The sequence below is a fragment of the Podarcis cretensis genome, assembly GCF_951804945.1.
Source record: "Podarcis cretensis genome assembly, chromosome: 2".
Classification (NCBI taxonomy): Eukaryota; Metazoa; Chordata; class Lepidosauria; order Squamata; family Lacertidae; genus Podarcis; species Podarcis cretensis.
This window is the reverse complement of record NC_137171.1, coordinates 66,657,148-66,682,653: the sequence shown is the minus strand read 5'-3', so window position 1 is coordinate 66,682,653 and position 25,506 is coordinate 66,657,148. Positions and strand designations below refer to the sequence as shown.

General features: G+C 40.4%; 1 protein-coding gene across 1 annotated transcript in view; it reads right to left on the bottom strand.

Moving 5' to 3' along the window:
- SGCD (sarcoglycan delta) overlaps positions 1-25,506 on the bottom strand; it is a 404,733-nt gene that overhangs the window by 249,193 nt on the left and 130,034 nt on the right. Inside the window, exon 3 of the mRNA XM_079968328.1 lies at positions 23,709-23,893. The gene's annotated coding sequence lies outside the window, so the exon portion shown is untranslated. The remainder of the gene's footprint in view (positions 1-23,708; positions 23,894-25,506) is intronic.

Genomic DNA, 25,506 nt, shown 5'->3' with positions numbered 1-25,506 from the left:
CTTTAATTCCTCCTCACTTTCTGCCATCAAGGTTGTGTCATCTGCATATCTGAGGTTGTTGATATTTCTTCCGGCAATCTTAATTCCGGCTAGGGATTCATCCAGCCCAGCCTTTCGCATGATGAATTCTGCATATAAGTTAAATAAGCAGGGAGACAAAATGCAGCCTTGTCGTACTCCTTTCCCAATTTTGAACCAGTCAGTTGTTCCATATCCAGTTCTAACTGTAGCTTCTTGTCCCACATAGAGATTTCTCAGGAGACAGATGAGGTGATCAGGCACTCCCATTTCTTTAAGAACTTGCCATAGTTTGCCATGGTCGACACAGTCAAAGGCTTTTGCATAGTCAATGAAGCAGAAGTAAATGTCTTTCTGGAACTCTCTAGCTTTCTCCATAATCCAGCGCATGTTTGCAATTTGGTCTCTGGTTCCTCTGCCTCTTCTAAATCCAGCTTGCACTTCTGGGAGTTCTCGGTCCACATACTGCTTGAGCCTTCCTTGTAGAATTTTAAGCATAACCTTGCTAGCGTGAGAAATTAGTGCAATTGTGAGATAGTTGGAGCATTCTTTGGCACTGCCCTTCTTTGGGATTGGGATGTAGACTGATCTTCTCCAATCTTCTGGCCACTGCTGAGTTTTCCAAACTTGCTGGCATATTGAGTGTAGCACCTTAACAGCATCATCTTTTAAAATTTTAAATAGTTCAGCTGGAATACCATCACTTCCACTGGCCTTGTTATTTGCAGTGCTTTCTAAGGCCCATTTGACTTCACTCTCCAGGATGTCTGGCTCAAGGTCAGCAACCACACTACCTGGGGTATATGAGACATCCGTTTCTTTCTGGTATAATTCCTCTGTGTATTCTTGCCACCTCTTCTTGATGTCTTCTGCTTCTGTTAGGTCCTTTCCACTTTTGTCCTTTATTATGGAAATCTTTGTACGAAATGTTCCTTTCATATCTCCAATTTTCTTGAACAGATCTCTGGTTCTTCCCATTCTATTGCTTTCCTCTATTTCTTTGCATTGCTTGTTTAAGAAGGTCTTCTTGTCTCTCCTTGCTATTCTTTGGAAATCTGCATTCAATTTCCTGTATGTTTCACGATCTCCCTTGCATTTTGCTTGCCTTCTCTCCCCCGCTATTTGTAAGGCCTCATTGGACAGCCACTTTGCTTTCTTGCATTTCCTTTTCATTGGGATGGTTTTCGTTGCTGCCTCCTGTATAATGTTACGAGCCTCCATCCATAGTTCTTCAGGCACTCTGTCCACCAAATCTAAATCCTTAAACCTGTTCCTCACTTCCACTGTGTATTCATAAGGGATTTGACTTAGATTGTATCTTACCGGCCCAGTGGTTTTTCCTACTTTCTTCAGTTTAAGCTTGAATTTTGCTATAAGAAGCTGATGATCTGAGCCACAGTCAGCTCCAGGTCTTGTTTTTGCTGACTGTATAGAGCTTCTCCATCTTTGGCTGCAGAGAATATAATCAATCTGATTTCGATGCTGCCCATCTGGTGATGTCCATGTGTAGAGTCGTCTCTTGTGTTGTTGGAAAAGCGTGTTTGTGATGACCAGCTTGTTCTCTTGACAGAACTCTATTAGCCTTTGCCCTGCTTCGTTTTGATCTCCAAGGCCAAACTTGCCAGTTGTTCCTTTTATCTCTTGACTCCCTACTTTAGCATTCCAATCCCCTATAATGAGAAGAACATCCTTCTTTGGTGTCACTTCTATAAGGTGTTGTAAGTCTTCATAGAATTGGTCAATTTCAGTTTCTTCAGCCCAGTAGTTGGTGCATAAACTTGGATTACTGTGATGTTAAAAGGTCTGCCTTGGATTCGTATCGAGATCATTCTATCATTTTTGAGATTGCATCCCAGTACAGCTTTTGCCACTCTTTTGTTGACTATGAGGGCCACTCCATTTCTTTTACGGGTTTCTTGCCCACAGTAGTAGATATGATGGTCATCCGAACTGAATTCACCCATTCCCGTCCATTTTAGTTCACTGATGCCCAGGATGTCAATATTTATTCTTGCCATCTCATTTTTGACCACCTCCAACTTACCCATGTTCATGGTTCTTACATTCCAGGTTCCTATGCAATATTTTTCTTTACAGCATTGGACTTTCCTTTCGCTTCCAGGCATATCCGCAACTGAGCGTCCTTTCGGCTTTGGCCCAGCCGCTTCATCAGCTCTGGATCTACTTGTACTTGCCCTCCGCTCTTCCCCAGTAGCATGTTGGACGCCTTCCGACCTGAGGGGCTCATCTTCCAGCGTCATAACTTTTATATGCCTGTTGTCTTTGTCCATGGAGTTTTCTTGGCAGGGATACTGGAGTGGCTTGCCGGTTCCTCCTCCAGGTGGATCACGTTTGGTCAAAACTCTCCACTATGACCTGTTCATCTTGGGTGCCCTGCTCGGCATAGTTCATAGCTTCTCTGAGTTCTTCAAGCCCCTTCGCCATGGCAAGGAAGTGATCCATGAAGGGGATCACTACCCTAAGGAGTCTCAAAGCAGCTAACAATCTCCTTTCCCTTCCTCCCCCACAACAAACACTCTGTGAGATGAGTGGGGCTGAGAGAGTTCAGAGAAGTGTGACTAGCCCAAGGTCACCCAGCAGCTGCATGTGGAGGAGTGGGGAAGCGAACCTGGTTCACCAGATTATGAGTCTACAGCTCTTAACCAGTATACCATACTGGCTCTAAGGGGCCAACTCAGCTACAACCTTTTTAGACACCGCTTATGCAGCAGCAGTAGCAACAACAACAATAACATGGACAAGTACCTGAATCCCTTACCCATTTTTGTCAACACTAACTGCTTGGGGTGCTACTGAAGCCTTGATTTGCTGCAGTACTGCTGGGGCCAATGCTCAAAAGAGGACGCAGCCCCAGGTCAATATGGCAACTGGGGGGAATGATGCAAGGACAACCAATTAAGAAAGTTTGGTCAAGGGCAAGTATTTGTATCTTGCCCTCTCTCCCCTCCCCAAACTTGGGGTCTGAAACTGCATCCCAGGAAGTGTCTCTGCTTTCCCAATCTTTACTTCAGAGTAAGTTTCACAAATATAAGTGAGATATTTTTCCAGGTATGTGGGTTTAGCAACCTAAGGCTAAGTCCACGTGACTCCAGTATATTTTGCTATGCAAAGCTTCTACTTGCTCTTCTATTTTCCGCTAGTGTGATGAGCAATAGGGATGACAAAATGGTACCTTCCATCTTTTTAGCACTTTAGAAAATGTTCAAGTTGGCTAAATGGGAACTGAGCTGTTGTAAAACATGCCCTGAGCAAATAGGCTCCCATCTGGGATAGTCAAATCCCATCAATTACATTCATATTCCTGCAGTTATTTCCTCATTTAGCATAGATTTACCTAATGCCCTGCTCAAAGGACTGTTCAACAATGTGAGTGAACAGCCACTCCATTTTAAACATGTTTGTATGCTCATAAAATCAGAAAGACATAAATCAATCCAGGAAACATTCAGAGACATGCTCTTTTCCCCCAATATTTCTTTGAGCTGTGCTTTCTTTATGACCTTTTTGTTTCATTTCCTTTTGCTGGACTCTGTTAGGATGCTCATTTGACACAATGTTTTTTGTGGTAAGTGAAATCTCCTACTTTTCAAGCAGAATGCATGTGTAATAAATTTTATTAACTGATTGCCACATTCATTATACCCTATTTTATATGTTATGTCCTTCGTTCTTTGGAGATTTGTTTTAAAACAGGTGGTTTGCTCTGAATTTTTTAGACTGCATTCAGTTGTCCATGTCCTTGCCATGTGAGGTATTTATTATACCTTTAAGCTGCCTCTTCTTTTTGTTTTGTTACTTTTGATAAAGCATGGAAATAGACAGGCATATGTTTAATTACAATGATAAATGGTAATTTTTAAGGGCAAAGGGAGCCATTAAAGTGAATACACACAACTCATAGCACTAGGCTTAAGTGAACAATATTATTTAATTTCAAAGGAGATATGAAACAGATTCATTTAACTTATAATTCCCTACCTACCATCCAGGTGCACTAACCAAGTGAGGTAGAGGAACTTGCCTCCTACTTTTTCAGCTTTTTCAGCACCCTATCAGCATTTAACACCTGTGGTCAGAGACCTATGCTGGTTGCCAATTTGGTACAGGCCAAGTTCAAGGTGTTACTATTAGTATATAAAGCCCTTAACATTTTTTGGACCAGTTTTCCTCCTATATGCCCACTTGGCCATTTTGATGTGTGGAACTGGCACCATTAGAAGTGCCACTAATTCTTATTCCACACTTGTAATAAATTGATCTTTTAGGGTGACAGCACCCTATTGACATCAGGCAAGAGCCTTCATTGTACTATTTTTGGCACCTGCTAAAAACATTTTTGTTCAGACAAGCCTACCCAGATTTGTAGAATGTTGATATGTGTTTTAATCACAGGTTTTAATTATTTATTTTGAATGTTTTAAATCGTTGCTTTCAACTGTTTTTACTGATAATTTATTGTTTTTCTAAACACTTTGAGGGTCCTCCCTGTTGTAACCTTCGAGCCTAGTCAGAAGAATGTGCCATTCTCCAGGCACCCGGCTCAGATTACTTGTTGACCTCGCTGTCCGCGACTCCCGGCAGGAGACAGGCGGGGTCTCTATCGGCGATCCTCCTCAAACGTGAGAAGAACACACCACTCTTTCCTCCTCCCTATCTTCCCCAGGAGGGGGAAAGAGACAGACAGAAACGTATTTACATGCCTTTATTTCTGTCTATGCAGCGGTACAGAGAAACACGTCTGTACTCTCCAAACACCAACAGCAGAGAGAGAAAACTCCACCCCTGTACTTCCAGTACATGTCAGGTGACACACTGAGCTAACATCCGGTGCTCAGTACAGTGAATAGACTGTCCTTTGGATCCCATGGTACAGTCACAAACATCAACATCCTGTTTGGCTTTCCAGCCAGCTGCAGCTCGCTGCATTGCTACTTTTTCGTAACACTCCCCACCCCAATTTAGCAACTTATAAATATTATGAAATAAATCAATCAATTGGCAACCAGTATTCACAACCATTCCTATGTGAAATCAGTACAGGCCAGTAGGCCTAACTTCAGGCATACAGTAAAAATTGGCATAGAATAGTTTTGCTAGAATTGAGACCTGTCTGGCAGCATTGGCAAGGGGTACACATGTCCAACAAGGTCAACCTTAGCTAGTGACTGATACAGAACCATTTAACGGTTCATCTAAAATTTCATATGGTGCTGTTTTGCCTACTGCTGACATCACAATTCTAAATTCTAATGAAAACTGTGAACATGTTACAATCTGCTTAGAAAACTGTTAGGAATATTTTGCCTGGGCAAAGAAAAAAATCAGCAGACAGTTGTGATTTAACACAAGGAATTCCGATATCAAGCAAATATTTTTAGTCAGTTCAAATACACTATTGAAATCCTACATGGCCTGGGACCCAGATCACAGAGGAAATGTCTATTCACACATTAAGTTGCCCTTACACTAAAAATTTCCTCAGAAGATCTCTTTTGATTCCTTTCTCTGAAGTGAAATGTGTGCCCAAATGGGGGACAGAGCCTTTTTAGTTGTGTATTCCACATGCCATTCTGTCTCTACTGGAAGGCTCAGCTTGTGCCTATATAAATGTACTTTTGGGCATCAGAAAAATACTTTTCTATTTCCCCAGGCTTTTAATCTCTATTACATATATTCTGTTGTTTTTGCTTTTAGCATCACCTTCTACTATTGAAAACTGTTTTGCAGGGTCATTGAAAACTACCCAGGAAATTTGAAATTTAAGAGCAATAGAAATGCATGAGCTGGAATGAGGACAGCAGGCACAATACCTCTCCTACTTCTATACAAATTCATTGTAACACAGAAGAGAGCTATAGACAAAAATCAGATGGAATTCTGCCCATAAAGTGAAGAGGCTTATATGACTAATAAGAGACCATGAAGGCTTCCTTCACTGAGCACTCAGGATAGAATGCAAATGTATTCACCAGAGTATTATTATATTCAGAGATCATGCAACAGCAATCCACTCTCAGCTGTAAGCTGCAGTACTTTATCAATAAGTAGTTTTAATATTATACACTTGACAAGCTGTGACTCTGAGCAAAATCACAGAACCAACTGTCATGATAATGTGGGTTGGGAAGATATAGATGAGTTTTGTATGTACGGAAGAGGCTTGTGATTTTGGCTGCATTCAGCCAAAAGTTTAGGAAAACAATGTTGTGTTTTCCTAAACTTTTCTTGGCTGATAATTTATGCATTTTATATAATATTTCACATGACATAAAGGCCACTTCTGGAAATCTAGTGGAAGTTTAGTGCTCATTTCTGCTTCCAGAAGAAAAAAATCCATTTGCAGCCCCATTAACCTAAAGAATCACAGGATTAAAGTGATAAAATATGGGAACCTATGAAGCTATGCAATTCTTTCCTGCCTGGGACGCGGATGGTGCTATGGTCTAAACCACCGAGCCTCTTGGGCTAGCCGATTGGAAGGTCGGTGGTTCAAATCTGTGCGATGGGGTGAGCTCCCATTGCTTTCTCCCACCTTCTGCCAACCTAGCAGTTCAAAAGCACACCAGTGCAAGTACTGTTGTACCTTGGAGGTTGAACAGCCGGAAGGTAAATGGTGTTTACGTGTGCTCTGGTTTCTGTCATGGTGTTCCACTGTGCCATAAGCAGATGCCATCCCCCCTTGGCCTGAAAGCGAGCAATACACCCCATATTCTTTAACTTTAGCTGGACTTTAACTGTCCAGAGGTCCTTCCCCACCCCCTGCCATTTTCATAGGGGAACAGAAGTGTGCATGTGGAAAGAGTGAGGGCATAGTGATATATCCAATGTCATTTGCTGTTGTGTCACACCATGTCCACTGTTGTGAATGAAATCCTTTTGTAACCAAAGAAAAACTTTAATAAAAATTATTTTCTTTAAAATAGTTTGACATGTAGTATATTGGGACGCAGGTGGCGCTGTGGGTTAAAGCCTCAGCGCCTAGGACTTGCCGATCGAAAGGTCGGCGGTTCGAATCCCTGCGGCGGGGTGCGCTCCCGCTGCTCGGTCCCAGCGCCTGCCAACCTAGCAGTTCGAAAGTACCTCCGGGTGCAAGTAGATAAATAGGGACCGCTTACCAGCGGGAAGGTAAACGGCGTTTCCGTGTGCGGCTCTGGCTCGCCAGAGCAGCGATGTCACGCTGGCCACGTGACCCGGAAGTGTCTCCGGACAGCGCTGGCCCCTGGCCTCTTAAGTGAGATGGGCGCACAACCCCAGAGTCTGTCAAGACTGGCCCGTACGGGCAGGGGTACCTTTACCTTTACCTATATTGGTTAAAAAAGTCAGAATTCCATAAAGCACCAGGTACTTTAGTGTGAAAGTAATATTACAAATTGTGACAGAAACTGTACAGTGGTACCTCGGGTTAAGTACTTAATTCGTTCCGGAGGTCCGTTCTTAACCTGAAACTGTTCTTAACCTGAAGCACCACTTTAGCTAATGGGGCCTCCAGCTCCCGCCGCACCACCGGAGCACGATTTCTGTTCTCATCCTGAAACAAAGTTCTTAACCCGAGTGCGTGTGCTGCCACTTTGAGCTCCCTGGAGAAAAGGTGAGCTATAAATGGTGGGAAATAAATCAACAAGTGGACATGAGAGGAGTCCGCAAGTGGTTCCTCACATGGTTAGGACCAGCACAAGTGAGAACTATACTTCACCTCACATGCACCCACAGTGGCATTGCACAATTTCACATTTACAGTGGTACCTTGGTTTACGAACTTAATCCATTCCGGAAGTCCGTTCTTAAACTGAAACCGTTCTTAAACAGAGACACACTTTCCCTAAAGAGGCCTCCCGCCGCAGTGCCCTTCCACCGTTCGGCTTCCGTTCTTAGACCAAGGTAAAGTTGGAAAACCAGGACACTACTTCCGGTTTTGTGGCGTTTGTAAACTGAATAGTTAGTAAACAGGGCTGTTCTTAAACTGAGGTACCACTGTACTCTGTGTGCATATGAATAATGAAACTACATAGATAGGGCTAACTGCATGGTCTTTTCCAACCCAGACAAAATGGAAAGCAAAGTAACATTTTATTTTGTATCCTTTTTTAAAAAGCATATCTGTGTTAACATTTGTTAACTATGCTTGCTGTTACTGTTTTGAAATATTGTATATAAGCATGGCCAGAACCAAGCAAGAAAAACTGAGGAAGATACTACATTGGAAACATGAGATTGTCAGCTGCTCTGTGAACATCACTTGGAAGAAATGAGAGCATTGAGTGGCTTCTTAGAAACACTTCATGCTGAAGCATGATTTAGGGGACATTTGGAGCCTGAATGAGGGAGCATCTGCTTGATTCTCACATTGAATACAAAAAAAAGAAAAGAAAAATTCTCCTGTGTGAGGCAGAAATTATTGAGTGAAAGAAAACTATATGTAGCAAGAAACTCAAGGATGAACCTTGAACGATTTTTTGGAGATGAAGTGGGGGCAGCCACCAAATTTCAGAGTTTCAGGGCAAGGTGACATTAGTACGCTGAAGACACTCAGCTCTATTTCTCCACAGCATCTGAATTAGGAGAGACTGTGCAGTCCCTAGACCAGTCCCTGGACACAGTGGTGAGTAGGGTGAGGAAAAAGAAATGTGGGTTTGCCATAAGCATCTGGTTGGCCACAGGATACTGAACAAGATGTCCCTCTGACCAGATCCAGAAGGGCTCGTCTTATATTCTTAATATTTTTGTATTAAATAAACTGTTATATTAAGACTATAAAGCACACTTCTCACTTGAAGCTGCCAAAAGATGCTTCCTGAAACTTCCCCACACAACAAAAAAAAGCAATGTGTATTTTTACAGAAATAAATTAGATGTTACAAGAGCAGAAAGGGGAGACATCTATTACAATTATGGGTGGGAGTTATTAACAAGATTCCATCAAGCACTGATGCTGATGAAAGTCGACATTAATATTCTTATTTACATAACATATAATCTCTAAAATAAAATACGTGAGCATCAACAGCATTGCTAAGCACTGCTGATCTTTGCTCCTAGTTTTCCTTAGATGACTATGCTGTCAATAAAGTACTAACCTCTGGAGCACCTTCTATTATTTTTATTTTTTTCCGATAAGCAAAATTAGAGTCTTCTAAAAATTCTGAGCAAACTTATACTTCATTCTTACACTGTTAGCACAACTGCGTAACGATAGGCTTTATGTAAGAAATCCCCATTTCCCATCTTAATTTCAAAAGGATTACTTAGTTCCAACAGAATTAAAGTAATCTGCCTTAAATAGCAACTTTTAAATAAACAAAATATAATTATTTAAGATAGTATTTACATATGCTTTAATCTTTTAGATTATTAAGCTTGTTGCACCACTGCTTATGCGTTCTTACCAATAATGTGTTCAAAATATTTTTTATAAAATTTCTTTAAGTGATACAACAATAAAGACTGGTTATTTTAAGAATATGCAATAAGTATCTTTGCTAGCATATTTAAGATAGCAATAAGTATTGGCTACTGTCTTGTAGCATCTTAACTTTATCATAGGTGTATGTTTTCATGGACTAGATTCCACTGAAATCAATACAATATTGCTGAAAGAAAGGCAGTATAATTGAAAGACCATTGTTCTCTTCCTGTTGTTCAGCTTTGGGCTGAAAAACTCATTTTTATTCAAAGTACTAAAAATAATCCTCCCATATCTCATTTTCATATACTAAGTACAGTACAAATGTATTTGTAGTTATAGCTTCTGTTGTGACTGCATTTAGATGCATCCACAGAGTTTCAAGATGATAAATATGGTTACTGGAAGCTGAGTTACGATATCAAATTGTATTAACTCCTCTTCCACAGCAGCAAGGAATATTCAGATGCGCAGCAAATGTAAACTAGTTGTTTTGGTATAACAACTGTGTCATTGAACTGCATTCTAGAAATCAGTTCAGGATTATTGAAGAGTTTCCTAAAAGTCACTCTACTGCGGCTTTATGCCAGAATAGGCACATCTCTGAAACTAGCTCAGTGCAAGACAGAAGGTAAGTTCTTTGAGTACTTTGAAATGATGAACTCTTTTATGGGTATGTCCTCAGGAAACCTGAGAGACAGCAGCCTTTGGGTCAATGTGAAATTAAAAGATGGCTACAAGTGTTAAGAACACACAGTGTGTGTTTACACAGATCACCATGCTTAGCAGAAATGCAATGTATTAAATATATATAACTACCAAAGAATTGATCTATGCCTACCTTCCAAATGTGCTGTAGACAGAGCTTGGATAACTCTGTAGGCTTATACATACAATGAGATATAGAAGATGATACTGGTTACAAGAAGAATCTTCTCATAGATGAGGCAAGGCAATTATTAGCATTATTTTGAGAGAGAAGCATTATTATAAACTTTTCAGGTTCAAGAATTCAGAGTAGACTGGATAGGAAATCTGGATGAAGAAATCATTAGCGCTAATGGAGCTATTATTAATATTTATTAGTAAGAGAGAAAGAGGAAAGAGGGAGAGAGAACATGCATCAGCACCCATAATTCCTTTCCTGGGCTTGTAGCAAACCCTCTAGAGATTACATGCAAACCTGAAGGGTATTGTGATAAAGATGGCAGAACTTTCTTTTCTCCTGTAGATTTTAATGTTTCATTGTGTCCTCTGAGAGAAAGGAAGAGGTTTATGAATGAGAAAATGAATGTAGGGGACAGCTCACTCCCCTCTTTCCCAAGACCCTTATTTGTTGTTGTCGTTTAGTCTTTAGTCATGTCTGACTCTTCGTGACCCCAATGACCGGAGCACACCAACTGCCTCCCACAGTTTGGTCAGACTCATGTTGGTAGCTTTGAGAACACTATCCAACCATCTCGTCCTCTGTTGTCCCCTTCTCCTTGTGCCCTCCATCTTTCCCAACATCAGGGTCTTTTCCAGGGAGTCTTCTCTTCTCATGAGGTGGCCAAAGTATTGGAGCCTCAGCTTCAGGATCTGTCCTTCCAGCAGGAAACGGCAAGCCACTCCAGTATCCCTGCCAAGAAAACTCCATGGACAAGAACAACAAGCATATAAAAGACATGCAATATATATAATGTTGCTATGGGAGAACAGAAAGCATTCAGAGAAACAGAAAAATGCTGGGTAAAGGAACGTACCCTTAGCCTTGGGGGACTCGGGGGTTTGGGGAAAGACCCCCTCCCCCACATTTGGCAACTGCAGCAGAAGTATCATCCTCTCTGATAGAACTTAGCACAGTGTAAGAGGAGAGGAGAGTTTATCTAAGTGATTGCAGAATATAGTACTTAACTTACAAAGTGAAGGAAGCAAATGTATCCCCAGCAGAGACATGCAGCAGTCAGGACAACAGCTAAACAGTCAGAGCAGCTAAACATTTTGCCATCTCTTCACATCTATCTCTGCAAGACCACTACTGGAAGAAAACCCACCCCCCACCGATTGACAGCAATTGCCTTGAAGCCAGATTTATGAGTGGAGTAGGGAGTTAAAAACTGAAAGACAATAAAAAAACAAGGAAAAGGGGGGAAGAAAGCTGGATTGACTCTTCTGGGGTCGGGACTTCTGGACTAGGAGTATAGTTTTGTTTTTTGTTGCTGTGCTGCCAGTGTTGTTAACCCTATTATTGGGAGAGCTGTGTCTGTGAGTACATCTATATTGGAAAAGGAGTATGACAAGGCTGTATATTGTCTCCCTGCTTATTTAACTTATATGCAGAATTCATCATGCGAAAGGCTAGGCTGGATGAATCCCAAGCTGGAATTAAGATCGCCGGAAGAAATATCAACAACCTCCGATATGCAGATGACACAACCTTGATGGCAGAAAGTGAAGAGGAATTAAAGAACCTTTTAATGAGGGTGAAAGAGGAGAGCGCAAAATATGGTCTGAAGCTCAACATCAAAAAAACGAAGATGATGGCCACTGGGCCCATCACCTCCTGGCAAATAGAAGGGGAAGAAATGGAGGCAGTGAGAGATTTTACTTTCTTGGGCTCCATGATCACTGCAGATGGTGACAGCAGTCACAAAATTAAAAGACGCCTGCTCCATGGGAGAAAGGCGACGGCAAACCTAGACAGCATATTAAAAAGCAGAGACATTACCTTGCCAACAAAGGTCCATATAGTTAAAGCCATGGTTTTCCCAGTAGTGATGTATGGAAGTGAGAGCTGGACCATAAAGAAGGCTGATCGCCGAAGAATTGATGCTTTTGAATTATGGTGCTGGAGGAGACTCTTGAGAGTCCAATGGACTGCAAGAAGATCAAACACATCCATTCTTAAGGAAATCAGCCCTGAGTGCTCACTGGAAGGACAGATCGTGAAGCTGAGGCTCCAATACTTTGACCACCTCATGAGAAGAGAAGACTCACTGGAAAAGACCCTGATGTTGGGAAAGATTGAGGGCACAAGGAGAAGGGGACGACAGAGGACGAGATGGTTGGACAGTGTTCTCGAAGCCACAAACATGAGTCTGACCAAACTGCGGGAGGCAGTGGAAGACAGGAGTGCCTGGCGTGCTCTGGTCCATGGGGTCACGAAGAGTCGGACATGACTAAACAACAACAGGTGGATGGATAAACCACAGCAATGCCTGTGATTAAGTAGCCAGGCATTCCCATAGCATGTGATTCTATCTGGTAAGTCAATGAGCTAGCTCTGCCGCGAAACACTGTGCATGATGTCTAATATCAGCATCCCAAAAGTCATTATTTGCATTCTTTAAAGTGTTGCCCCTCTCACTGCTGAGCAGAGGCATCAGCTTACTAGGGGAATGGGGGAGGGCTGGCACTGTGTGTGTGATGCTGTGACGTCCGGACATTGCGAGGAGCTGGAGCAGAGCCAAACATGGCAGCTGCACGACTTCAATGACCAGTGGCTCCCCCTCTGCCTCCTCCTGGTGCTGCCACCGGCAGGAGGCTGCTTCGACCTGCCTTCCCCTCCACAGCAGGAAGAGAAGGAGGAGGGGTTCACAGATTTGTATGAATGTATTTAAATATGGAAATGATAAAAAAGTATGGTTGGGTAGTGCAATATATTGCCTCATAGATGAAGACTTTTTAGCTGTGCTATTTCCACAGTGAAAACTCAACATGCTCTCTTTTTCTCTCTCAAATATCATATGACTTTGCAATTTCTGCTTTAACTATAAGGCCTTATATTATACTACCCAACCATACTTTTTATCATTTCCATATTTAAATACATTCACACAAATCTGACTATTTTAAGGATATTACATACAGGTCTGAAGAAAAAATTGTGTACATCTAGCAGGCTGGAGAACCTGTGGCCCTCCAGAGGTTGCTGGAATTACCTACCTCCCATCATCCCTAACCACTGGCCATACAACAACAATAACTGCAGGGCTACATTATCCTTCACACATAGTACCAGGAATGGCTTGCTAACGACACCCCATATGTGGTGCAAACCAACAGGTTGGGAAAAACAGAGATTCACAGATCCAGAGTTAACAAAAATGAAATTATTGCAGTAGTCACTGATGTAAAATGACCCTTACCAAAAATGTCTCTCACTTTTAATCGACAAGGTCTAGGTTAATGCTGTGAAAAGTCCAATGAAAGCATAGCCTGTGGCTCAAAGTAATTGTCAGCACTGAGCAACCATCACCTTTAACCTATTATAGATTTATTACTCCATGTGCACTGTGCTTATGACAAGGTATGTTTGAGTTAATCGTTAGCAGCCAGAAATTCTTCCTGGAGAGAAAGCAGTCAAGGTGTGTGTCTGTCCAGCATCACTTTTACCTTCTGCTTGACCCTATAAGGATGCCAACAGCAACTGTAAAAATTCAAAACCTTTTTTAAAAAATCCCTTTAAAGCATTTTTAAAAATATGTGATTTTGCAGTGTTTCCCAAACCCGTTTTTCCCATGGAACACTTGAACATTGCTAAGGGTTTTGATGGACCACTTAATGATTTTCCTGCTGAAATTACTGAAAGAGCTTCGTTTAAAGACAATTTACATTGTTGAAAAATACATTTAGTTTTTGTTGTGAGCAATGCAGATAAGAATCAAAAGTCCTCAGCTGAACTTTGTAAAACTAGTTTAAGCCCATACTTTGCATAAAATGTCCTTATTTAATTTCAAGTCTCTGTTGAGACCCTAAAACCACATTCTTTAAAAAAACACACAAAAAACCCACTCAGACAATTTATATTTGCTGTAATTGTCAAGGAACAATCACTTCCTTCCAGCCCTCCTCCCCTCTCGTTGCCCTTCTCCTCTATTACTGGTATATTAAAAGAACCTTATTTCGTTTTACCCTCTTTCTGCAGACACACATACCAGGTACACAGCTTGGTTTAAGAACCTAAGAAAAGTCTTCTGGGTCAGGACCATGACCCAGTTCTGCATCATGTCCTCACAGTTGCCAGAGCAATCTCCCCTCCCATGGTTTCCAGCAACTGGCATTCAGAAGCATACTACCTCCAGCCTTGGATGCAGAGCATAGAATTGTGGCTAATAGCCATTGACAGCCTTTTCTATCATGAATTTGACTCATCCACTTTCAGAGCTATCCACCTAGCACCACAACTAGGTGTGTGAAGTTCTTGACCCTGACACTCATTCCCAGCTTCATAAATGATGGCTAATGAAGCTGGGAAAGATCATCTGAACCCAATCTAATGTCGAGTAAATTCACATACTGGCCAATAATGCATTGGAGCTTTCCCCTGGGTGTTATAGAGCATCATAAACAACAGACTGAAGGGTTGCAATCAGATTTAATTGGCTCTGTGTTTGGCTCAAAACAAAAGAAATGCTTCTGGAATGGTTGCAATAAAATTGCAGAGCAGGTCTGACTCACTTTCAATGTAACTTCATCATTGATGGGTTTTTATGGAACTCAGATGCTACAATTTTCATGACGGTTGACAGGTTTATTTTATTTGCATTTGCTTTGTTTTGTTCCTGTAAGTTTACAATGCACACAGAGACTCAATAGGTAAGTCAGACATAAAGCCAAAACCTGAACACCTGTAACAACTGAGATAGCAGCCTGAAGTTTTCCAGCTTAACTACGTTTTCTAGCGCATTTTCTCCACCATCCTTTTTTGTAAGGTTCATGTTATAAAATATTAGCTAATTATAACCGTGTATTATGGTCTCTCATCACTGACCAACAAAAATGCATGAGCAATAACAAAACAATCACCCTAAAATAGAGAAAGCAGCAATATTCGATGATCAGAGAGTCACTTGGCTACTGTGTACCTGACTCCTATTTACACAACTAGGCTTAAGGCACCTAAAATACAGACCGTCACTATACTGCACTAACCCTACTATGCCTGCTCCCACCTGCCTCTTCCTTTAGTCAGCAGTTTGCTTCAGGCCCAGAGCAGCTGGGAAGGATGTGAAGCAGTGAAAGGGCTGGTGAAGTAATCTAGTAAGAGGCTCATCAGCTTCTTAGATTCTTGGTAGGAAGAACGAGGCAGTCCATTGAAATCTGCATTACTAAACCACCATATGAAAAATAGCAACTATTTAAAATAAAGGAACCTGTTATGGTTTCAAAATATTCTTGAAACAAGTGGCATAAATCTAATATGGACATTTCAGTATGCAATAATTATTTAGTGTGGAATGTGGTCTATATATAAATAGAAATGTGTGGGCAGGGAGGAAGAAACTACATAATGATTATTTATTCACTGCTGTTAACTGAGCATCACCATTAAATATTGTTGGAAGATGCACTGGAGAAAAGAATTGAATGCCACCAGGACAGTTTGACAGTGCTTCTCCCTACCTTTGGATCTCTTAAGGAGGGTTAATCAGCAGCTGATCTGGGAGAGGTTTTTGCCCATTAGGATGCTGACCTGCCCAGCAGACTAACAAAGGACAAGATGAGGGGTAAGTCAGCAGGACACAGAGTGTGGGTTCTGTTTAAGAAGACACTCATGCAAAAAGGTAAATAAAGCCATACTTAGTTAGGCCAAGCTTTCATATAACCGAAATGACACTGGGCTCTATTAACATTGTTGTTTTAAATTTATTACCTGCATTTCACCAGCAGGTCCCAGGGTTACAACAATTTGAAATTCAATATTAAAAATGCTTAAAACAAGTTAGCCACAGGGATAAAAACATAATCACTTTGAATTGCTTTGTTCATCTTATGGCAATGGACCTATAGAAATACATGCTTTTATTTTATTTTTATTTTTATGAACAGAACAGTGACTAGTGACTAGTAACTAGTAATAGAGAAACTCTGTACATGTTAATTCAGAAGGAAGTTTTACAGAGTTCAGTATGGCTTACTCCTAGGTAAGTGTGCATTGGATCACAGGACAAACAGTAGCATTATATCTTCAGGCAAGACTGATAAAAGGGCTGTTACATTTGCAAGGATTTTTGGCGCTCCTCCAGCACATACAGGACAAGGAAGAAAATGGTGATGTTGTAAGTCTCCAATCAGACAACATTGGCTGCGAACTTAGATTAACTGCCAGTGAGGGGAAAACAAAGCTACTACTAAAATCCTGGCCAATGAGCTCTTGAGTCATGTCTTATAAAGCAGCAACCTATGGGGTTTCTTCTGGCTCCTTTCCCAGCAGTTCTAAGGAAGACATTGCTGCAAGCATTGCACAAAGGAATGCCAGCACACGGCTAGCTTCCTAACCCTTTGCCTCTACCAACTATAAAAGACATCCTAAACCATTTTTGTGTCACTGTTTCTCATTTATCATACCGCTAAAAAAGAGATTCTTCTAAAAAACCTTATACTTCTAAGGAAAATAGTGCACAGAATCCTACTATTATTTAACGTTTATTCTTGTTTTGCTGCTCCCCTCAAATTTCTGTTGGCTACACTACCATCTTAGGAAGAAGGCTGAGAAAAGAAGGAAACATCAGCATGCATTTTATCTTCAAATCATTACAGTGGTACCTCGGTTTATGAACTTAATCCTTTCCGGAAGTCCGTTCTTAAACCAAAACTGTTCTTAAACCGAGGCATGCTTTCCCTAATGAGGTCTCCCAACGCCGGTGCCCTTCCACCATTCGGATTCCGTTTGTAGACCAAGGTAAAGTTCGCTAACCAGAACACCTACCGTATTTTTACGTCTATATGATGACCCCATGTATAAGACACCCTCCCCCCCCCCCCTGTATTTTGGGGAAATCAATTTTAAGAAAATGAGGGGAGATGGCCCAAAGTTGTTGAGCTTTGGGCAGGAAACACTCCCTAGATCGTTTCCCACTCGCAGCGGCATCGGGGGAAGTTGCGCTCCCACCAACCGGCTGGCTGGCAGGCGTGCCACTTCTCTCTCTCCCCCCCCCATGCCACTATTCATGTATTGGACGACCCCAGTTTTTTGCCACAATTTTTGAGTCAAAAAAACCTCCTCTAATACACAGAAAAATATGGTACTTCCAGTTTTGTGGAGTTCGTATACCAAATAGTTCGTTAACAGGGCTGTTCTTAAACCGAGGTACCATTGTACTATGTTTCCATTTTTGCATGTGCTTTTGCAAATAAAACATAATTGGACTATGTGCTCATTTAAAAGAGCTCAAATGTCCAGCAGCATATTCATATGTGTATTATTTTTTTAAAAAGGATACATGAATTTTGTAAAACTTGGTTTGCTATGTGTAAGGTGAAAAGTTTTGTATTCTACCTTGAGTTTATAAAGCAATGGCATCCACAACAACTAACACATGCATATAATGTAAGCATGAATGGGACTACTTTTAAAAGTTGTATACAATGTATTTTATTTTTTTAAGCATTCCCATTCATGTTTACATTATATACATGTCTGAGTTGCTTTGGACACCATTGGTGCATACAACGTAATTTAAAGGGAGTGGGTGGCGCTGTGGTCTAAGCCACTGAGCCTCTTGGGCTTGCTAATCGGAAGGTCAGCGGTTCGAAACTGAGCAACGGGGTGAGTTATGCTGGCCACAAGACCCAGAAAGCTTTCTGTAGACAAATGCCAGCTCCCTCGCCCTGAAGCAAGATGAAAAAAAACACTGCATATTTGCCTTTGTCTGGATTTAACTGTCCAGAGGTCCTTTACCTTTTTACCTTACCTTTACCTTGCAACATAATTTAACATCAGAGAATTGATCTGCAAAAGAACTTATAAAATGTACATGGACCATTCAATCTGTGAGGTGCAACACACACACACCAGGCGAATAAGCCCTTGGCCTTTGAACAGACAGTTGCTTCACTAATATGGCATTAACATCTCACTAATATTTAGTGCTCTAATAACACTACAATGATGATGCAGGTAATTAGGCAGCTTGCAAGGAGCCTAAGATCCATAAAGATGTGGCAATTATTTTTGTTATCCTTAAGACAGCAGGTTCATTCAGGGATACAACCATTCACTTATGTAATTAAATTTTAGAGCCTATACAGCGTCTGTCAAGCATTTTAATTATGTTCACCATCAGTTGCCAGCATCTTGGCTTGTTATGGGGCAAATGAAATGTTATCATAAAAGTTTTCTCATTCTGTTTTAAATGTAACTTTGGAAATGCAAATTGCTCAAAAGAGTAAGAAATTTTAGACTTTTTATTTTTATTAAAGGCATTAACCCCACAGAAAACCCCACACAGGTACATTCACAAATAATAAAAGTATTCCTAAAATGGAAGCACCTCAAGTTGATTTTTGCCATGCTTACTAACTTGTGGCAGAAGGAAATAGGCTTAAGGAAGTGCCACAGTAATATATTCAATTGTACCAACCAATCAAATGTTTACTGTATGCCACAAATATTAGTCCATGTACTCCTATATTTAGTTCATCATGAAATTTTTTTCATGATGCATACCTTACACATTCTATACTTGTAGGTTTCACCTGAGCTGTCAAAGTTATATCCTAACGATCACATATTGTTTAGGATGTTACTCTGGAATAATTGTTCCTTGATTATTATTATTTTTTTAAAAAATACCAAGATTGTAAAAGGGTAAAGGTAAAGGACCCCTGACAGTTAAGTTCATTCGTGAATGACTCTGGGGTTGCAGCGCTCATCTCACTTTAACGGCCGAGGGAGCCGACAGTTGCCCACAGACAGTTTTTCTGGGTCATGAGCAGCACATGGAAACACCAATTACCTTCCTGCTGGAGCAGTACCTATTCATCTGTTGGCAGTAGGTACTGCTCCAGCGGGAAGGTAAATGGCGTTTTCATGTGCTGCTCATGACCAGGAAAAACAGCTTACGCCGTCATGGGGATTCGAATCATTGACCTTCCAATCGGCAAGCCCAAGGCTCAGTGGTTTACACCACAGCACCACCCACATCCCTAGAATTTCTTAATCTTTTGAGCAATTTGAATTTCCAAAGTTACATTTAAAACAGATTGTAAAACGTAAAGGTAAAGGGACCCCTGACCATTAGGTCCAGTCGTGGACGACTCTGGAGTTGCGGTGCTCATCTTGCTTTACTGGCCGAGGGAGCTGGTGTACAGCTTCCAGGTCATGTGACCAGCATGACTAAGCCACTTCTGGCGAACCAGAGCAGTGCACGGAAACGCCGTTTATCTATAGTACAATTATCATCAAGAGCAAAACATACCTAGGAGGAATTTTTAAGCACTGTCTGAAAGACTACATGACTGTCATCATATTATTTGCTTCCTGATGGATTTATTTTATGGCCCATGTTAGTTTTAGACTTCAGTTTCTTATTTTCAGGAACGTCAACCCAGTTCTGCTGATGCTATCATGAGTTTTTGTACAGAGATATTTGTTATTGGAAATTGTGCTTCAGTATATGTCAAGGTGATGGATTCAGTGAAAGCTTTGTCAGGACAGGTTGGGTGAAACGGGCTGCAAATGTGATGCTACACCACAAGACTTGATATGTTAACAGTGAGTCTGCTGATCTTGCAACTTGGCAAGACAAATACAAAGTGCATCACTTTGGTATCGAGGTCCCAAAGCCTTGAGAAGGACTTAAGAAGATTCATAATAAGCCACACATCCCTTGAGCAGTGAGTAAATGCCTAGGAAAGACTCACTTCTTGTTGAACTTTAAATATTCTAAAACATGATCAGCAATACTCTGCTTTTATGCATATTTTCTAAACTGTTATGAGAGCCTGCAGAGAGTTAGAATCAGAGTGAGAATGAATCTCAAAGGTCACCTTTCAGTGCAGGAAATCCACTACTACAGCACCCCTGTGGGTCATTCAGCCTCTACTTAAAACCTGCTAATGAAAGAGTGTCCATCACCTCTTGTGGCACTGCCAAACAGCTTGCACCAGCAGGAAGTTCTTCTGAAAGTTTAGTCAACAGTGGTTTGGGTCCTACTTTCTGGAACAGCAATAATAATAATAATAATAATTTAAAAAAAAATTCCTCCAGCGCTTATGTTACACTCCTTCAAATATGTAAATATGGCTGTCATATTTTGGGTTATTGGGTTGTTGGTGCTTTTATTTTTATTATGTTTTTTGTGGTTTTATATTTTGATTTTATTCTGTGAACTGCCCCGAGACCTACGGGCATAGGGCGGTACATAAAATAAAAAATAAAAATAAAAATCTCCAGGCTAAATATGCCTGATTCCTTTGAACTTTTCCATTGAACTTGATTCCCAAGTTCCTCACCAACTTCATCACTGTACTGTCAACAAACCTTAAAGAGCAGCTAAAAGCAGTCTTCTTAACATTTCCATTTGCTTCATTTTATGAAGTGACCACTAACTATGCCTGAAAAGTGTGTTTCCTTGTAAGGCGGTTCACGCTTTGGAATTTTCAGATTAACACTATATACTTTTCATTCTCGGAACCATCGTCTTACTGTCAGATAGTGTTTAGCCAAAATCAGAGAAGTGTGTGGCATAGTGTTTAGGCACTGGCTATAAACGCTTTTGTTTAGGAAGGCTTTCCTGTATAACACAGTCATTTATGGAAGATCAATTTCATATCTAAATAATGGATTTTTGTCATTTTTAGAGCTTGTGTGGATGGTTTTATTGTTTTTTAGAGGAAGATGATTTTATTTTATTGTTCTTAAGAGTTTGGGCTTCTGTGTTTTATCCTGCTTTTACCCAGTACATTGCTTTATGCCATGATGTAGTTTCTAAATTTGTTTAATAATAATAACAAATAATAGCTGAAATATTTGGGTAAACGTGGAATAGGAAGCTATTGAAGGAACAGTGAAGAAATATTGTAACACAGAACAAATAAAAACAGATAGCTGTTTGTAAATGGCAAAAGGAAAATTGTGGATAGATACAGATAACATATGTATTCAATATACAGTATATGGCATCAAAATCACAATGAATGCACAAATTGTGCAAGTAAGCAACTAAACTAAAAAGATGCAGTGTGTGTCTGAGTGAAATACTCCTTTTCCTTTTACATTAGGATGTGGATGACAGTCATATTGATATTTCCGAATTAATACAGCAAGCCATGGGGATAGTTCTAAAAAGGTTTTCTAACTTTGTGTCACATGACCACCAACTGCAACGAAAGCCACATTCATTCCAAGCAAATAGGTCTAGGCTAACAAAACATGCAAGGGACGCGGGTGGTGCTGTGGGTTAAACCACAAAGCCTAGGACTTGCTGATCAGAAGGTCAGTGGTTCAAATCCCTGCAATGGGGTGAGCTCCCGTTGCTCGGTCCCTGCTCCTGCCAAGCTAGCAGTTCGAAAGCATGTCAAAGTGCAAGTAGATAAATAGGTACCGCTCTGGTGGGAAGGTAAACGGCGTTTCTGTGCCCTGCTCTGCTAGCCACATGACCCGGAAGCTGTACGCCAGCTCCCTTGGCCAATAAAGCGAGATGAGCGCCGCAACCCCAGGTCACGACTGGACCTAATGGTCAGGGGTCCCTTTACCTTTACCTTTTAACAAAACATTTGCATTGCCTAATGACACAGTGTATCTGTGATACATTGTTGATAGGGAAAAGGAGGAGTCAGGGCTATGCTACATATAACAGTTTTAGTATCTGTGATACTATTTCAATTTCCATAAGTATAACTGGCAAAAAGTGTTTACAGAGCAGCTTCAAGTTAAACCAACCATCCAAGTGCTGTATGCAAGAACCAATCTTACAAAAACATTGAAATTTGTAAAGCACATCACATAAACACTACAGATCCCTTCACTGAAGCTTACAAAAATTAATGTACTTCATGGTTAGTTTTTAAAAAGTTAAATCTGTGTATTACTAAAGCACAGCCCTTTTCCAAAAAAAAAAAAAAGATTCAAATTTGATGCATAAGAAAAAGAAGCATTTGAAATGAAAAAGTGTACACATAACCTTCAATTTGATCTGTAAACAATACAACACACTATGTACATGAAGCTTGTAATACCATACTGCAATATTCCAGATGTTAGACAGCCCTGGCCATGAGGCAGCCATAGGTCTTGAACAGTGCGACACTGGAAGTCAGTTCTCTCTCTACCAGCTGATGAACATTTGCATTCTTTCTTCTTCTTTTGTATTTTGAAAAAATGGAATTTATTTTTCCTCTTGCACTGTAGTCAGATACACACTTCTGATTACAAAATACATGAAAGCTCCACTGAAAACAAATGGTGCATGCTGAGTGAGACTTGGACAGGCATTCCATTAAAAAAACAAGGAAGTACTTCTAAGGCAATCAATCCTAATTCCAATTGGCTGCAGCTAGTGTGACCAATGGCCAATGATGATGGAAGCTTTAGTCCAAAGTATCTGGATAGTATGCAGTTGGGGGAGACTGCTACATACCATTTCTCTCTCAAAACATACAGCAGTGTGGGAGCCAAATCCTTTGCCTGCTGAAATTGCAGCTCAATTACACCTGTTCAAACTCTATACGTGCACATTTCCATCTATAACTCCCATCAGTTCAGAGACGTCACTTAAACATAGAAGACTACATACATTTCTCCATAACGACCCCGTTTTTTAAAACACTTTTCAGATACAGGAAGCTCTTGATTACTTTTTGGGTTGCTTCAACTCTTGAAAACAAGCTGGAACAGTACATATTTTTTATGTCAAGTATAAATCTCCATCTTTGAACCAGACATTTAAGATAAAGGTACTCATGAACCATGTAAACAATTTATCATTCAACAAAACTCAATTAGTTCAAGCAACTAATTCATTCTCTAGAAATAATCTGGCCCAAACAAAAATTGTGGAATTATGCAGTGTGAGCTCCTCTGTATCTGTTAGAATAAGCTGCTTGCTTATGCTGTGCAATTTCCTGTTCCCCAAAAATGATTAAACACAATGTGCCTTTTTCTTATCTCTTCCTGCCCAGCCAAGTCAAAAGGTATAGCTCTGTCTCATACCTGATATGCCACACAAAACCAGCCAAGTCTCTCATACTTAAAATCACAGCAGTAATGGAACAGTACAGGATATTTCATTCAAGGTCAGGAAGGAAATAAGATCAAGATAATAACTTCTGACTGTGTGATTCCTTCACCTCTTTTTATAAATATTTTTTTGAAAAATGTTTTTCAGGCTACTGATGCCTGCTTGTGGTAAGATCAACTAAGCTCCTGGCTACCAGTGAAATCAGCTGAAAACAAAAATCACATAAACAATGATATAGCACCAGTAAGTGCTTAAAGGAACCAAGTCTTATGATTTTATATTAATGAGAAAAATATGGGAAAGTTAACAAACTAAGAGATGCTTACCTTGGCTCGCCTGATGGTTCAGAGTTTTTGATACAGTTTCCACGCCCCTCAGAGCAACATTAGAGAGAAGACAAATTCCTCAGGTTGCTGCCAATGAACAGTCTCAAGTTCCACACAGTCTTAATCTTCTGCGTACACAGACATGTAGATTTTTCCCCTGAGGATGACTATAATGTCCTCAAATTCTTTAAGAGTCATAAAACAAAAGAGAGAGAAGAAAGACAGAAGGTGTGGTGTTAAATTCTAGGGTCACTTGTTTGGCTGATTCAGAGCAGAATGTAACACAATACTTGATGGGAATGAAGTGTCATGCAGGGAGAAAAAGCCTGAAAATCCATCACCTTTTGAGGGAAATCTTTGAATTCAAGAATTGTGGCGCATGTGTTATTCTGCCTTCTCTGTGATACTAAATTAGGAAATTGACGTAGGCTAAAATGATGTGCTTTATTATAATCTGGGCTGGTCACCGTAAGATGACAATGCTAGAAAACATTTACCAGTAAATAGAGCATTGAATGCAAATTGCTGTGTATTGCTCAAACAGCATGGTTCAAAATAAGAATCAACCTAGAATAACTAAACCAGAGTGAATCACTTCTACAACAACTTTCATTCAAAAAAAACAATACAGTGTAGTTATTGTGATACTTTTTTGAGGCAATGATAAATAATCACAATGCATAGGGAAGACTGAAATGGAATCTTTATAGAGAGAATCCTATAATGCAGTGGGCGGAATTGTAAGCGGAATGCAAGCAGATTAGTATTTGCAGAACTCGCCAATTTAACAGCCAAAATAAGGGACCAGGATGAAAAAAAGATAAAGGGCTAATGGAACTCCTTTTGGGGACTATTAAAAAAAAAAATACGACACCAAAACTAATCTACAAGTAGAGGTGATCCTATGAACAACAGTTAAATACAAAGAGGGATAAAAAGGGGGAAAGTAGGGTAGACTAATAAACTGATATGCAGTATCACCAACAATGCCATGGAAGGTCAGGTTGGAAAGTCGTTATAAAAATCATGTATGACAGTGAATTATGACGTGTAAACAAAAAAAAAAGTAAAATGCTAAATATATAAATAAATGGGAATGCAAGCAGAGAACAATTGACAGAAGAGTAAGAAATGTAATATGTTGGAAATGCACATTCAGTCACATTCACCATACATACAGGCCCAGTCAGCAGAGGGTGGAGGGTTCTTCCCCATTGCAGAACTTAGCTATGAGGAGATTGTTTCAAAAATCGGGCACCTATTTTTAACTGAAGATTCCCTCTGGAACTGCACCATCGTTATAAGGACTTAGCCTTAGTGAGGGGAAACAGGAAGAAGAGCTCCTTCCTGTTTCCTGTGCCTAAGTGTCATGCTAGAAGAAGTAGTGCTTTTCAGAGTTAAGAAGTGACACCCAATTCTCTAAAAGAGTGTAGTGGGTGTGTGGATTTGCCACCCCTACTGATTCCTGCTTGTGGGTTTTTCACGGGTATCATGTTGACCACTGTGAGAAAAGGATGTTGGTCTAGATGAGCCTTTGGCCTGATCCAACAGGCTCCTCTTACGTTCTTATATTCTTATGTGATTGCTATGGAGCCATTTTTCACAGATATAATCCCCCCCACTCCAAGTGGGGTTCTTAAGGGCTTTCCAAATTTATTTCTTTACAGTAAATGAACAGCCACAGCCCCTCATTTTGTTGTAGATCTCATATATATGCAAAGTTCAGAATTATTGGAATACGAAATGACGAGCTCATAATGTTTAGGTATATACACACTGAACATCATTTGCCAGTCAA